Below are 11,148 nucleotides of genomic sequence, written 5' to 3'. Positions count from 1 at the left end.
ATGGGTGTGTAGTTACTACTGGAATAGGAAATTTGTTGAATACCCAAATATTTTAAACACTTGAGTACATGTACAAACACGTGTGCAAGTTTAATAAAGCGACAGATGACCACACAATACATAGTTAGAAAGGGAACAAGTGTTGACTTCAGTACAGATAGACCCTGTGGTTTGTTGAACAGCCAGAATAGGTAAGTAATAAAACCCAAACTGACTTTTTATAGTGACCATTTTTATCTGTGTTTGTTATTAATCAAGGCCATATCACCTACTTGGTTTACGAGAGAAACAAAAATTATACGTATAATGAAATCAAATTTATATTCATTACAGGTTTTTATCGGTATGGGTTTTTTTTCTCATGTAACACCTACCTACATATTTGCAATCGTGGTTAAAATGTCTACTGATTTTTAATAATACTCATATTAACATTCGACTATATTAATTTCAATACTAAACTTATAATTTTAATATAATTTTGGTGATGTAAATAAAACCAAGTCAGATCGTTCCATAACTGTGCCAGTGTCAGAAAGTGAACTGCAGCCCAAGTAAAACTGTAATCAATGTAACCTTAATTTAATTTAAGCAGCTATTTGTCCCAGAATTAAACTTTTCAAGTATAGATAGGTTTGTATTTAATTTATTATAATCAATCTTTATGTTAAGCATTAAAAAAAGTAGTAATCACTTGTATTTATATATGCACCTATCAAATCCTCAAATACCATCAAATCCTTAGTAATATTCGAAGGATTCAATAGTTGAAGAAAACATTTTGACAAGGAAATATAGTAAATCAAAAAATTCAAAACTGTTTACCTATGAAATTAATTAGTACAATTTTTTTGTCATTCATATCTAGTTACCATTTCCCTAGATATTGTACTTTTAACATTATATGAATAAAATTACAGTATGTATTGATTCTGGTATCTTAGTTTGTGAAACAACCATTTAAAAGGTAGAATGTTTCAAACACCACAGTTAATATTTTTCATTTATTGTACATTATTTTATTTTTGACCCTTGTCACGTAGATTCTGATTCAAGGTATTTTCTGCGATTCGAATTCAAGAAAATTAGGATTAGAACCATCACTACTAGTATTCATTTTTGAAATGTAATTGATCGGAAAATAAAACAATAAATTTATATTTTGTCTGTTAGCTCGGGATGTTGCAGAAAGAAAACCTCTGGTCTGTTTATTTAAAGTATCGGAAGTCGAGCTGACCGTGAGGAGGGAAAAGTCGGGAAATTTTATTTCAGATTCATGTGGACGTAGACGTGCTGTTCACTGTCGCCACTTAAGGGAGTGTGTGTGTGAACATAGGACTACTTGATCTCCTGGACTAGTGTCTTTTTGACGTGATAACGTCTTATAAATTGATGAACGCGGGCTGCACGCACGAAAAATTGTCAGGTTCCGCCTGAGCCGAGCGTGCAAGAACCGGCCAACAACCGTGCAAGAAAATCTTCCATAATATCAAACAGGTTAAGACGGGCTTTTTAACTAATTGTTCGTGATTATATTCAAACGAATTATTTAAATTAAATTTGCAAAAACTGTAAATAATATTTGAAAATTAAAAAGTATGCAATTTTTCATCAATGTTTTCTTATGACGTTATCACGTAATATTATCGTCCCTAAACAGAATTTACAGACAAACTTTTTTTTTTTCAAATGTATCAAATCATGATAAAGTGACGTAGGAAAAAATCACTTTATTTTGTTTGTGTTGGCAAATGATTAGTAATATTTTGTGAATATCTGGTGACTCGCTGGTACATATTTTGTGCTTGAAAGTGGCAGTTTTCCTGATGAGTTGGTGGCAGGAACGTCCTCGGATACCCCCGTGCAGAGCGCTGGTCGTGTACGTTTGCCGGCATCTCCGCGGTGCCTGCCGTGGTTGGCTGCGCTCATCGCTGTGACTACACACCTGGACACCCTATCATTTCTGAAGGGTTTTATTCCTTGTACCAATCATCATAATACATATACAGTCAAACCTCGAAAACATAAACCTGAAGGAACCATAATTTTGTCACTTTGCAATAAAAAAAATGTTTGTACTAACCAAACTATTACAATATTTAATAACAAGTTTTACATAATTTCCAAATCAAATTCAAATAAAGTTAAAACTATTACACAGCTTTACACTGCACCAAATGTACTTTTTTTAAAGGATTCTAAAATACAAAATTACGGTAGCTTCCACCTGTGGTTAAAAATAATTTATTTTTTTCTCCAGTATCTCACTTAAAAAGATTTAAGACAAAACAGTAAAGTAAAGGTCTAGATTATTACCTACAAAAATACATAATTTCCAAGTTTTTTCTCCCAACCTACAATAAACAAAAGCAATGGCATAAGTGTTATTTTAACTGAAACTTCAGATTGTGTCTATACATTATTCTTGAATATATATATATATATATATATATATATATATATATATATATATATATATATATATATATATATATATATGTATTAACCATCTTTTACTAGGTACATGTAATTGTTTACCTTTCAGACAAAAACAACTTTGCATTACATAATAACCATACTTTTGTATAAAACAAATTACTTAACACTATAACTCCTAAGTATTTTCTAGGGACTCTGAAATCAGTTTGTATTAATGAGAGTTTGGTGTTAACAGGGTTTTTATTAATGAGGTTTTACTACAATATAGATTACATACTTTCTCTCTGTATAGCTTTGGTTGGATCTAAACTTGAATATGGCTATATTATCTGGAACATAATTAATGGAACTGATAAATGATGACAACATTACTAAAATTGAAACTAGAACTAACCCAAATTATAGGCCAGAATAAGTATAACAATAATGGTGTAGATTTACACTCTCTTCAGAGGTCTTTTGCCAACAAGAAGAGAAATATTAAATTCAATTTTTCGTTTGTAACAGTGGAACCTGTTCTTCTTGCTGAAGTTTATGTGCCGTGTTTTAAACTAATTTTATGTTACTTCTTTGGCTAGACTCGAGATAAACAACACAAGACAACTTTTGCAAGATCAGCAATAAATAAAACAATTAAATTAAAATATAGCCTCTTGTTAAATTTCACTGCACGTGGTTAAACTTACGAAGAATGGAGCATATCAATTACTAATAAGCAATTGGTAACTGAAATGAAAATAACGAACGGACTTTGATTCAGTATTTTAACACTTGTGCGCACCAAAGACCGATACAATAGTCTGGGGTTGGTGTTGATGTTTCCATTCCCCCAGGACCAAATAAAACACTAATGGGTGCAGACCCTTCGAAGTTCGGAAACTTATTTCTTTCGTCCACATCCATGTGTCCTTGTGGCAGGAATCAGACTCCTGTCTTTCTTTCACATGTCCCACGAGGAGTCCCGCTCAGTGGTCTGGAGCTCCCTCGCTCCAACAAGCCTAAGCTCCAGCCCTGCAACAAAATTTTATAATTGGGCGGCCGAGTTCTATTGCCATTTGTTTGATTTTTCATTTCTGTGACATTTGTACACTTATAGGGACAAGGTTACATGATAAATTACGACAAAACCAAAATAACACCGGAAAGCATGTTTATATTTGGAGGACCGAGTTCTATTGCCACATGGTTGATTTTTTATTTATGTGACATTTGTACATTGATAGGGACAAGGTTATATGATAAATTATGACAAAACCAAAATAACACTGGAAAGCATGTCAATTCACCATATAAGACCTAAACACAAACTAATACACCACAAAACACCAAAATGCAACAAAGATCATGAAACCTATCAGTATTTTCAATCAAAACTGAACTCTTCATTTTCAAATACGGTACTTAATATTTTATATATTAAATTTATATGAAAGTAATTTTAGCAGGATGTTAGTACCACGATAAAAAAATATATTGGGGAAAGTTTAATTTTTTAATCGCTCATGAGTTATTAGTTGCTTATTTTTACATTACAACCTTAGAACATTTTTCAAACACATAAATAATTAAAAGATTAAATTTATTTGTTCCAGAAAGTTAGACATCTTATTACAAATCATTATATTCAAAAAGTGCATCATGTATCAGTCAAAATGACACTCTTTGAAGAGACTGGTACCATGGATTATTTAAGTATCATATTTGTTCACTAATATGCTGTCTTTTTTAATAAAAGGATTTCATAAAAAAATAAAAACAGCACCGAAATCACCTGTTTCAAAAATGAAACTGGCCGGAAAATAACACCATAAAATCTTGACTATTCATTGATACATAATTTTCTCTACTCATAATTCAGATAATAATAGTTTCTTAGAAGATAGTTTTAAATCTATTATTTACACATCATTGAAATGTAGCTTACCCATTGGCCAGAAGGAAAGAAAAAGAGACGGGCCAGTCACCCTGGCTGGGACCGTTAGCTCTGACGTGGCTTGACACTTCTTACCTCGAGGCACGGCCCAGCAGGAGTCCCTTGGTAAGGGCTGCCAATCCCGCTGTTGTCACTTTAAAAGTGTGCCATTCTGGTGCATCTATATTACAGAGTCCAACATTGAATATTTAACAAAATCATTTAATTATTATAACATTCACAATCAACTTAACTTATTATCTAAGTTAAAAAACACAATTGACCCTAAAAAAATTCATATCAAATATAACCTGATTGTAAGTATTTAAATGAAACCATTGGCATTAGAGTTCCACCTGTCAACAGTCATCAGAAACAATTATTAAAAATTTTTAAACTATAATATAAATATTTTACATGGCCTCATTACACATTTAAATTAATTTAATAATTATTTTTCCTCACTAGATAAAAAGGTAAGAATTTTGTGAATGAATCTTTCAGTACTCGCCACAGATGTGTAACATCTAATCTCGGTAAGGAGCAACAAATTCATGTGTTCTCATGTTGCAAATACACTTATAATACGAAACACATACACAAAATTATTAAAATAATGCTGAGTGCGGTAAGTACAGTTAAACCTAGTTTATCCGGCTCTCGTTGATTCTGATCTCTAGACAATCTGGATGAGGTTTGTAGACATTTTATCCAATGTTCACATACAATTTTTTTACGTTAGCGAGAAGTTAGCCAAATATTCACTATTTTAGTTTGATTCAATGTACAGTTCCTGCATGCATGGTAGAGTTATGGTAATAAAAAGCTTCTTATTGAGTTTAAGAAAGTGCACTACATGACAAACAGCATAGCTGAACTACTGATAAAGAATTTGTGTCACTTTGCTTCACTGCTACCACACAAGTTTCGAACAGAAGAGAGTAGACCAATTTTCTATTAAGAAATGATGTGAAAAGTTATTTTCATATTTTTTTAATGTCTTGTAAACAATATATGACATGTATACGAGGTGTTTTTGTTACGAAACTAAGATTTTTATCGTAATAAACAGTAAGTCTGCTTATTTAAAGGATTTTTATTATCTTATTACTCATACAACCTGATTATCTTGATTTTCATTATGCCAGATTGCTTTTTGGTCCCAGTTAGTCCGGATAGACGAGTTTTACGTGTAATACGCAAATTATGTTTTCAACTACGTTTCCTGGCGTGAATCACACGTAGTTGTCACACCTGCTGCTATATATCATTGCCAGAGCAGCTAGGTTGACTATCAAAACGTTTGATTAGCAGACCAAAATGTTAAACTACATATTATGACTAAATGGCTCGATAAAAGTGAAAAAAAAAAAAACCTTTTAAAAATACTAAACCTCTGTTTTGGACCTGAATTTTAACAAAAGGAATTTTATTAAAATACTTCCTATCTAGTTAAAATTCACTTAACAGTTAATACTATAATGTTTACCTTTGTCTGTGTAAACTGTGGTTTCCGCACCCACCGCTAGAAATTTTAAAACTATACATAATGAAATGGCTTCAATAAAACTTAAAAAATATTTGAAAAAATACTAAAACCTGACTTTGCACCTGATTTTCGACAAGGAATTTTATTAAAATACTGCCCATCTTGTTAAATTCCTTAAAAAGTTAATACTCTAATTTTTCCCTTTGGCTTTGTGAACATTTTGGTTCGCACCATCTGCCACAGATGGCAGCACCGTGGTTACATTTCCCTTCCATTAAAAAAATTACTTATGCCGTGTACCAAGAGCTAAGATGTTACATATCAAAAGTTTAACTTTCTGTTAATTAAATATAAATACATGAGTTAGTAAGTTGTAAACATGTTATGATGTCTAGTGTGGGTATTATTTGCTGTTATTGTATTTTACATTAATCATGTCCTTGTGTCCTTGGTTAATTTTGTGGTTGGTTTGTACCTTTCTTTTGAGTACTCAATTGCTGGTAGACATGTCACAAATTCAAATGAATAAATTGTAGATGCAAAACCTAGCGTGTAAGATTTGACATTTTTCCCACTTTTAGCCTACAAAAACCAGCAAGACTTTCCTCAACCACTGCAGTAAACTATTAATTATAATAACCTTTTGTTTTATGACTATGAATTAAAGCAAAATATAAAATTTCCTATCCATGTATTTGTATTACAGACAGTTTTTTGTACCACTGGTAAATCTAAAAGTTTTGACATAAAAGGGTTTTGCATTATCAGTGACAATGTTTAATGAGTTGAAGATGAACCCATACATAAGAAGAATGTAGTTATTAATGTTTTATTGCTTTTTTCATGGGTGGTTTTTAAATTTTAATCCAGTAGAAATAATTCTAGAAAAAAAGGGTTTGTGTGCATTTTAATTTTTACAAACTGTTTTTAGTTGCTGACTTACAGCCCATATGAACAGTAATAAGACTGCCTGGCTGGGTGACAACACTACACCTGGTGCCTACAATTGTGTGGATCGTCGAGACAGTTGGTGGAACATTGCCACGGGCGCCAACTGAAGAGTTTGCTTACAGTTCGTCCAGGTCTTGAAGAATCTCCAATGCGTTGCCTATTATTGCTTCACCTCCGTTGCTCCTTGCTTACCTCAAGGGGTCCGCCTAGGCCGAGGTGTATCTGTGTTAGTGAGGCGGGATGGTGCAATGCTCGCTGGTGCTTCTAAGCGCAAGGCTCTGAACTGGCACGCAGTCTTCTCATCGTACACTGGGGCAACTATGAAATATAAGCAGTGATCGTAACAATACATGTTATATATGAGAAATGAAGATAAAGGTGTTGCAAGGCCCTTGGGTGATTTCAAGAATCTTTACCGGGGATTTCATGTCTAAAAATTATTATAAAAACACATTAGCTATTTACACTCTCCTAAAATTACAGTTTAAAAACAAAATACGGAAACAGAACTACTCATCCACCCCCCGGCATTTTTTAAAATGCTTTCGTAAACAGACAGCACTGATATCTTGAGCAGTTTTCAAACAGTGTGGTTTCTTCTGAAGCTATGCATGCCTGTGTGCAGTAGGCGTGCCACGTGCCTTAATACCTACTCTTTGGAGTGATACCCAGACTAAAACCTTGTTTTAACCACGCTGGAGCCAAGTTGGCCACCTAGAGTAACACTTACTGTTGGCTGGTACTTCTTTACTTACTTTACACGGCTACACAAGCATGGTGCTACAATAAATAAATTTCAGACAGACCCTATGCTTAGGTTGGATGTGTGTTGCAGAGAATTCTGGATAATAGGAGTTCATCTGTAGAAAAATAAACTAACCAAGTTCTGACTCTACATCATTACTATGCAGTAGCATATAAATACACAGAAAATTAAATAACATTTCATACAACATACTTAACGTCCACATAATTTTTTTTTTTTTTTTTTTTTTTTAAATATTTTTGGTTAACGGCTTTCGCCCACAACCAGAACTAAATCATTCCAATATTTATCATTTCGTAGCAATCATATCTCTTACTGTAAATTAACACCCATGCCTTACCCAGGACTCGAACCCAGAACTCCACATAAAATAAATATCACAGAATGTAAAATGTAACCAATAAATTTAAATTTTCCAAGTAGATAATTTTAAATTCAACGTATTACCAACTACAATAACTTTGCACATTAGTCCAAAGAAAAACTAGGTAGAATTACCGATACAATAAAAAGAAAACTAACTGGATTGACTTATAAATTAAAAAATATAACAAATTAATAGGCAAGCTCTGTATATGCAATATCTACACCGTTTATTGTGGAAGTTATGGATGAATAGAGAAACTTAAATTTCTTAAGTATCCGAGATCCGATTCCGCATCATTGTGGAACATGCCGAATGTAGTATTCGTCGGTTCAACACATTCTGTCAACTGTTCGCATTAGGATTTTTTTCAGGTGGATTCGGGCGTTTGTTGAGTGCAGCACGGTATAATAGGCTTTTGGAAACAGTAATGCTCATTTATAATTTTTGATAATGTAACATCTAGCTCTCGGTTTACAGCATTTGGTGGGAGTAATTTCGTGAATGCGATGGAAGTCAAAAAACGAAAATGTGTAACAACCACATTGCTGCCATCTGTGGCGGATGGCGTGAATCAAAGTTCATAAAAACAAAGGGAAACTATATAGTTTTAATTGTGTTTGAATTTTAACAAGATTGGCAATATTTTAATAAAATTCTTTGTCGAAAATCAGGTCCAAAGATGGAGTTTAATATTATTTCAAGTCTTTTATGCTTCTATCGGAGACGTTTCAATATATAGTTAAAATTTCGGTCTGCTAATCAAATGATTCGATAGTCGATGTAGCTGCTTCGGCAGCGAATTCTAGCAGCAGTTGCAGAAACGATGTGTGATACACGTCCAGAAATGTAGGTAGTTGAAAACACAGTTTGTGTTTATTTTCCCCGCTCGGCATTATTTCAAAGAATTCTGCATTAAATGTTGTGGCCGAGTTGCTCATATTTTTTTCCTGGTAGGTATAGGCCTAGGTACCTCTTTCAGTTGAATATGTATTGATGTTTTGACGCCGTCCCCGCTGCCTGTCCTGAAATTATGCTAATTAAATTACGTGAAAGGAAATTTGGTCTCGAGGTCGGGGTTCTTTGCCTCGTGGCTGCAGGCAGGGACGCGTCTACAAAGGGCCCCCCGGGCTGTTATGGCTACCCAGGACGCCGTACTATGAAAATAACACACGTGAACTTAACTGATTTATTACTGAAGCACACGTTACAATCCTTCACTTCGCATAAGGCACTTTCACGTGACTGGCCGTATCATCGTTGACCTCCACTCCACCCACACGACCCTCGATTGGTGGTACTGGTTACTGTCTAACGGTATACCGGAGGCTAGCACATCGAGGGGTGCAGGCTACCCTGAGAGCTACGGTGACGATGATTCGAGAGAGCGGCAAGTTTAGTGCTTAGCACGTGGTAGTCCGTACGGTGCGGAACACGGAAGATACACTAATGACTGAATGGGAAATTACACATAACACTGAATTGGACACGTAAGTAAGGATGAAGGCGAACACTAACACTAACACTGAAATCTAACAATAAAGTCACTACGAGCAAGTCCCGGGCTCGGGGTGGTTTCAGTCCCTCAGTTCAGGGGAATTACGTAAATCGAGGCTCGTCCTCGTGGTGGTGTGGGCCACGTTAAACTGGGAACGGGCGCGGCGGAACCCGATGTGGTATCTCGTCCGCGACCGTTGCACGTCCCAGGGGATGATGCGTTCTGAAGTTCAGTTTCGCGTTAGGCACAATGCCGCCCCGCGTGGGCAATGTACAAGTTCTCCGTGGGGAGTTATCATGGCGTGAAGCGCAGGCACCTCGGCGGGCTGCCTAAAAACATTATTAATTACGTAGCACACGTGAAAGACTCGTAGTCGAGTCGCACATTTTAATTAAGGACCGTACGATATATCGTACGGCCGGTTAGGGCCGACCGTGGAGCTGAAGAAAGAAAATTCAGAAATATTACCTATGGATGTTACATGTGGAATCTGGCGCGAAAGTTGATGATCCCCGTGCTCGGGGCTGCCGGCCCTGTCGAGTGCTGGAAGGCTACTGACGACTCTCCCTGGCAACCGGGCCAGGGAGGGGAGGAAAACCCGCAGGAAAACGACGGAGCGTGGGAAGTTGATGCCGGCCAGTTTTGTGAACGGAAATATTTTACAATATCATTAATTAATTAACAAGAATTATTAGGCTTATTAAAAGTTTTAGTTTGTGTTTGTTATTTGAATTACATATGCACTGGATTCCCTATGCGCATCGCCAAACCCAGCCGGGCGCTTTGTACACCTAGCCGGCCGTGACTGACGTCACGCCGTTCGAGGCACTGCACTATGCTACACGCGCGGGCGTGTTCGTAGCACTGGCACTGATTCAGGTGTTGAGGACACATAATGGCCTGTGCTCTCAGAGGGAGCACCGACGGCGGCGTCAGTTTGATGATACAACAAATCGCAGTCTGGTATGACCATGATCCGAACGGATCACGGACCCACAAGATATTTACTTTACGCTATCCATCTACAGCTTCTGCAATGCACAGAAACATAACAAGTGGAAGCCAATGAGATTAAATAAATTTAATTTTAATTAATTAAAAAAAGAGATATGAGAATATAACTACATTGGTATTCACATACTTAATAAATATTAAACTACAAAGCAAAGTACTTTTCTTCGTGCGACCAATAGAAGCCGATTAGTTATTGTGCAGTGGTAGTAGCCATGTTTATTTAAGATGTAATTACATTGAAAAAAATTAAGTACAAGAATAAGTAGTGTTCTACTTGTCTATCTCGAATGTCTATAAATCCTTTTGACATTTCAAATCCCAGTGTTCCCATACCAAAAATAAATTACACTTATAAAGCTAACTTTTTAAGTCCAACCAACCTTTTTTTTTACATTTTCAATCACATTATTGACATTAAAATGAATGATAATTATGAAGTTATTGCTCATATCAATAACTCTGTTCCTTACGAATACATAAATTGTAGTTACTTTTAATCAAATAAAAGAAATATGGTAGCGTCAATCATCAGCCATTACGAAAACTGAGGAGTAGTCAAACACAAGCAGCTTTACAAGAATTCTGTAGCATCACTGCTGCGTCATTTCTACCTCTCCATTGCCATCATCCCTTCCGGCCATTACAACTAGCATATAGCATGCTCCACTACGTACCTATTCCCTCCCCTTTTGCCATCTTCCCATTCGACTGCTAA

General features: G+C 35.5%; 1 long non-coding RNA gene across 3 annotated transcripts; it reads right to left on the bottom strand.

Annotated features, from left to right (window-relative positions):
- Positions 1 to 2,660: 2,660 nt before the first annotated feature.
- LOC134536994 (uncharacterized) lies at positions 2,661 to 8,000 on the bottom strand. 3 transcript variants are annotated; one of them, XR_010075905.1, is made up of 3 exons: positions 7,547 to 8,000; positions 4,364 to 7,109; positions 2,661 to 3,450 (listed from the first exon to the last, which is right to left on the bottom strand). It is a non-coding gene; the product is annotated as an uncharacterized LOC134536994 (long non-coding RNA). The 3 variants fall into 3 exon arrangements; XR_010075906.1 differs by having other exon boundaries at positions 7,898 to 8,000; XR_010075904.1 differs by having other exon boundaries at positions 4,364 to 8,000.
- Positions 8,001 to 11,148: the final 3,148 nt, after the last annotated feature.

The sequence above is a fragment of the Bacillus rossius genome, chromosome 11, assembly GCF_032445375.1.
Source record: "Bacillus rossius redtenbacheri isolate Brsri chromosome 11, Brsri_v3, whole genome shotgun sequence".
NCBI classification, from domain to species: Eukaryota; Metazoa; Arthropoda; class Insecta; order Phasmatodea; family Bacillidae; genus Bacillus; species Bacillus rossius.
The sequence above is the reverse complement of the archived record's forward strand: the minus strand, read 5'-3'. Positions and strand labels throughout refer to the sequence as shown.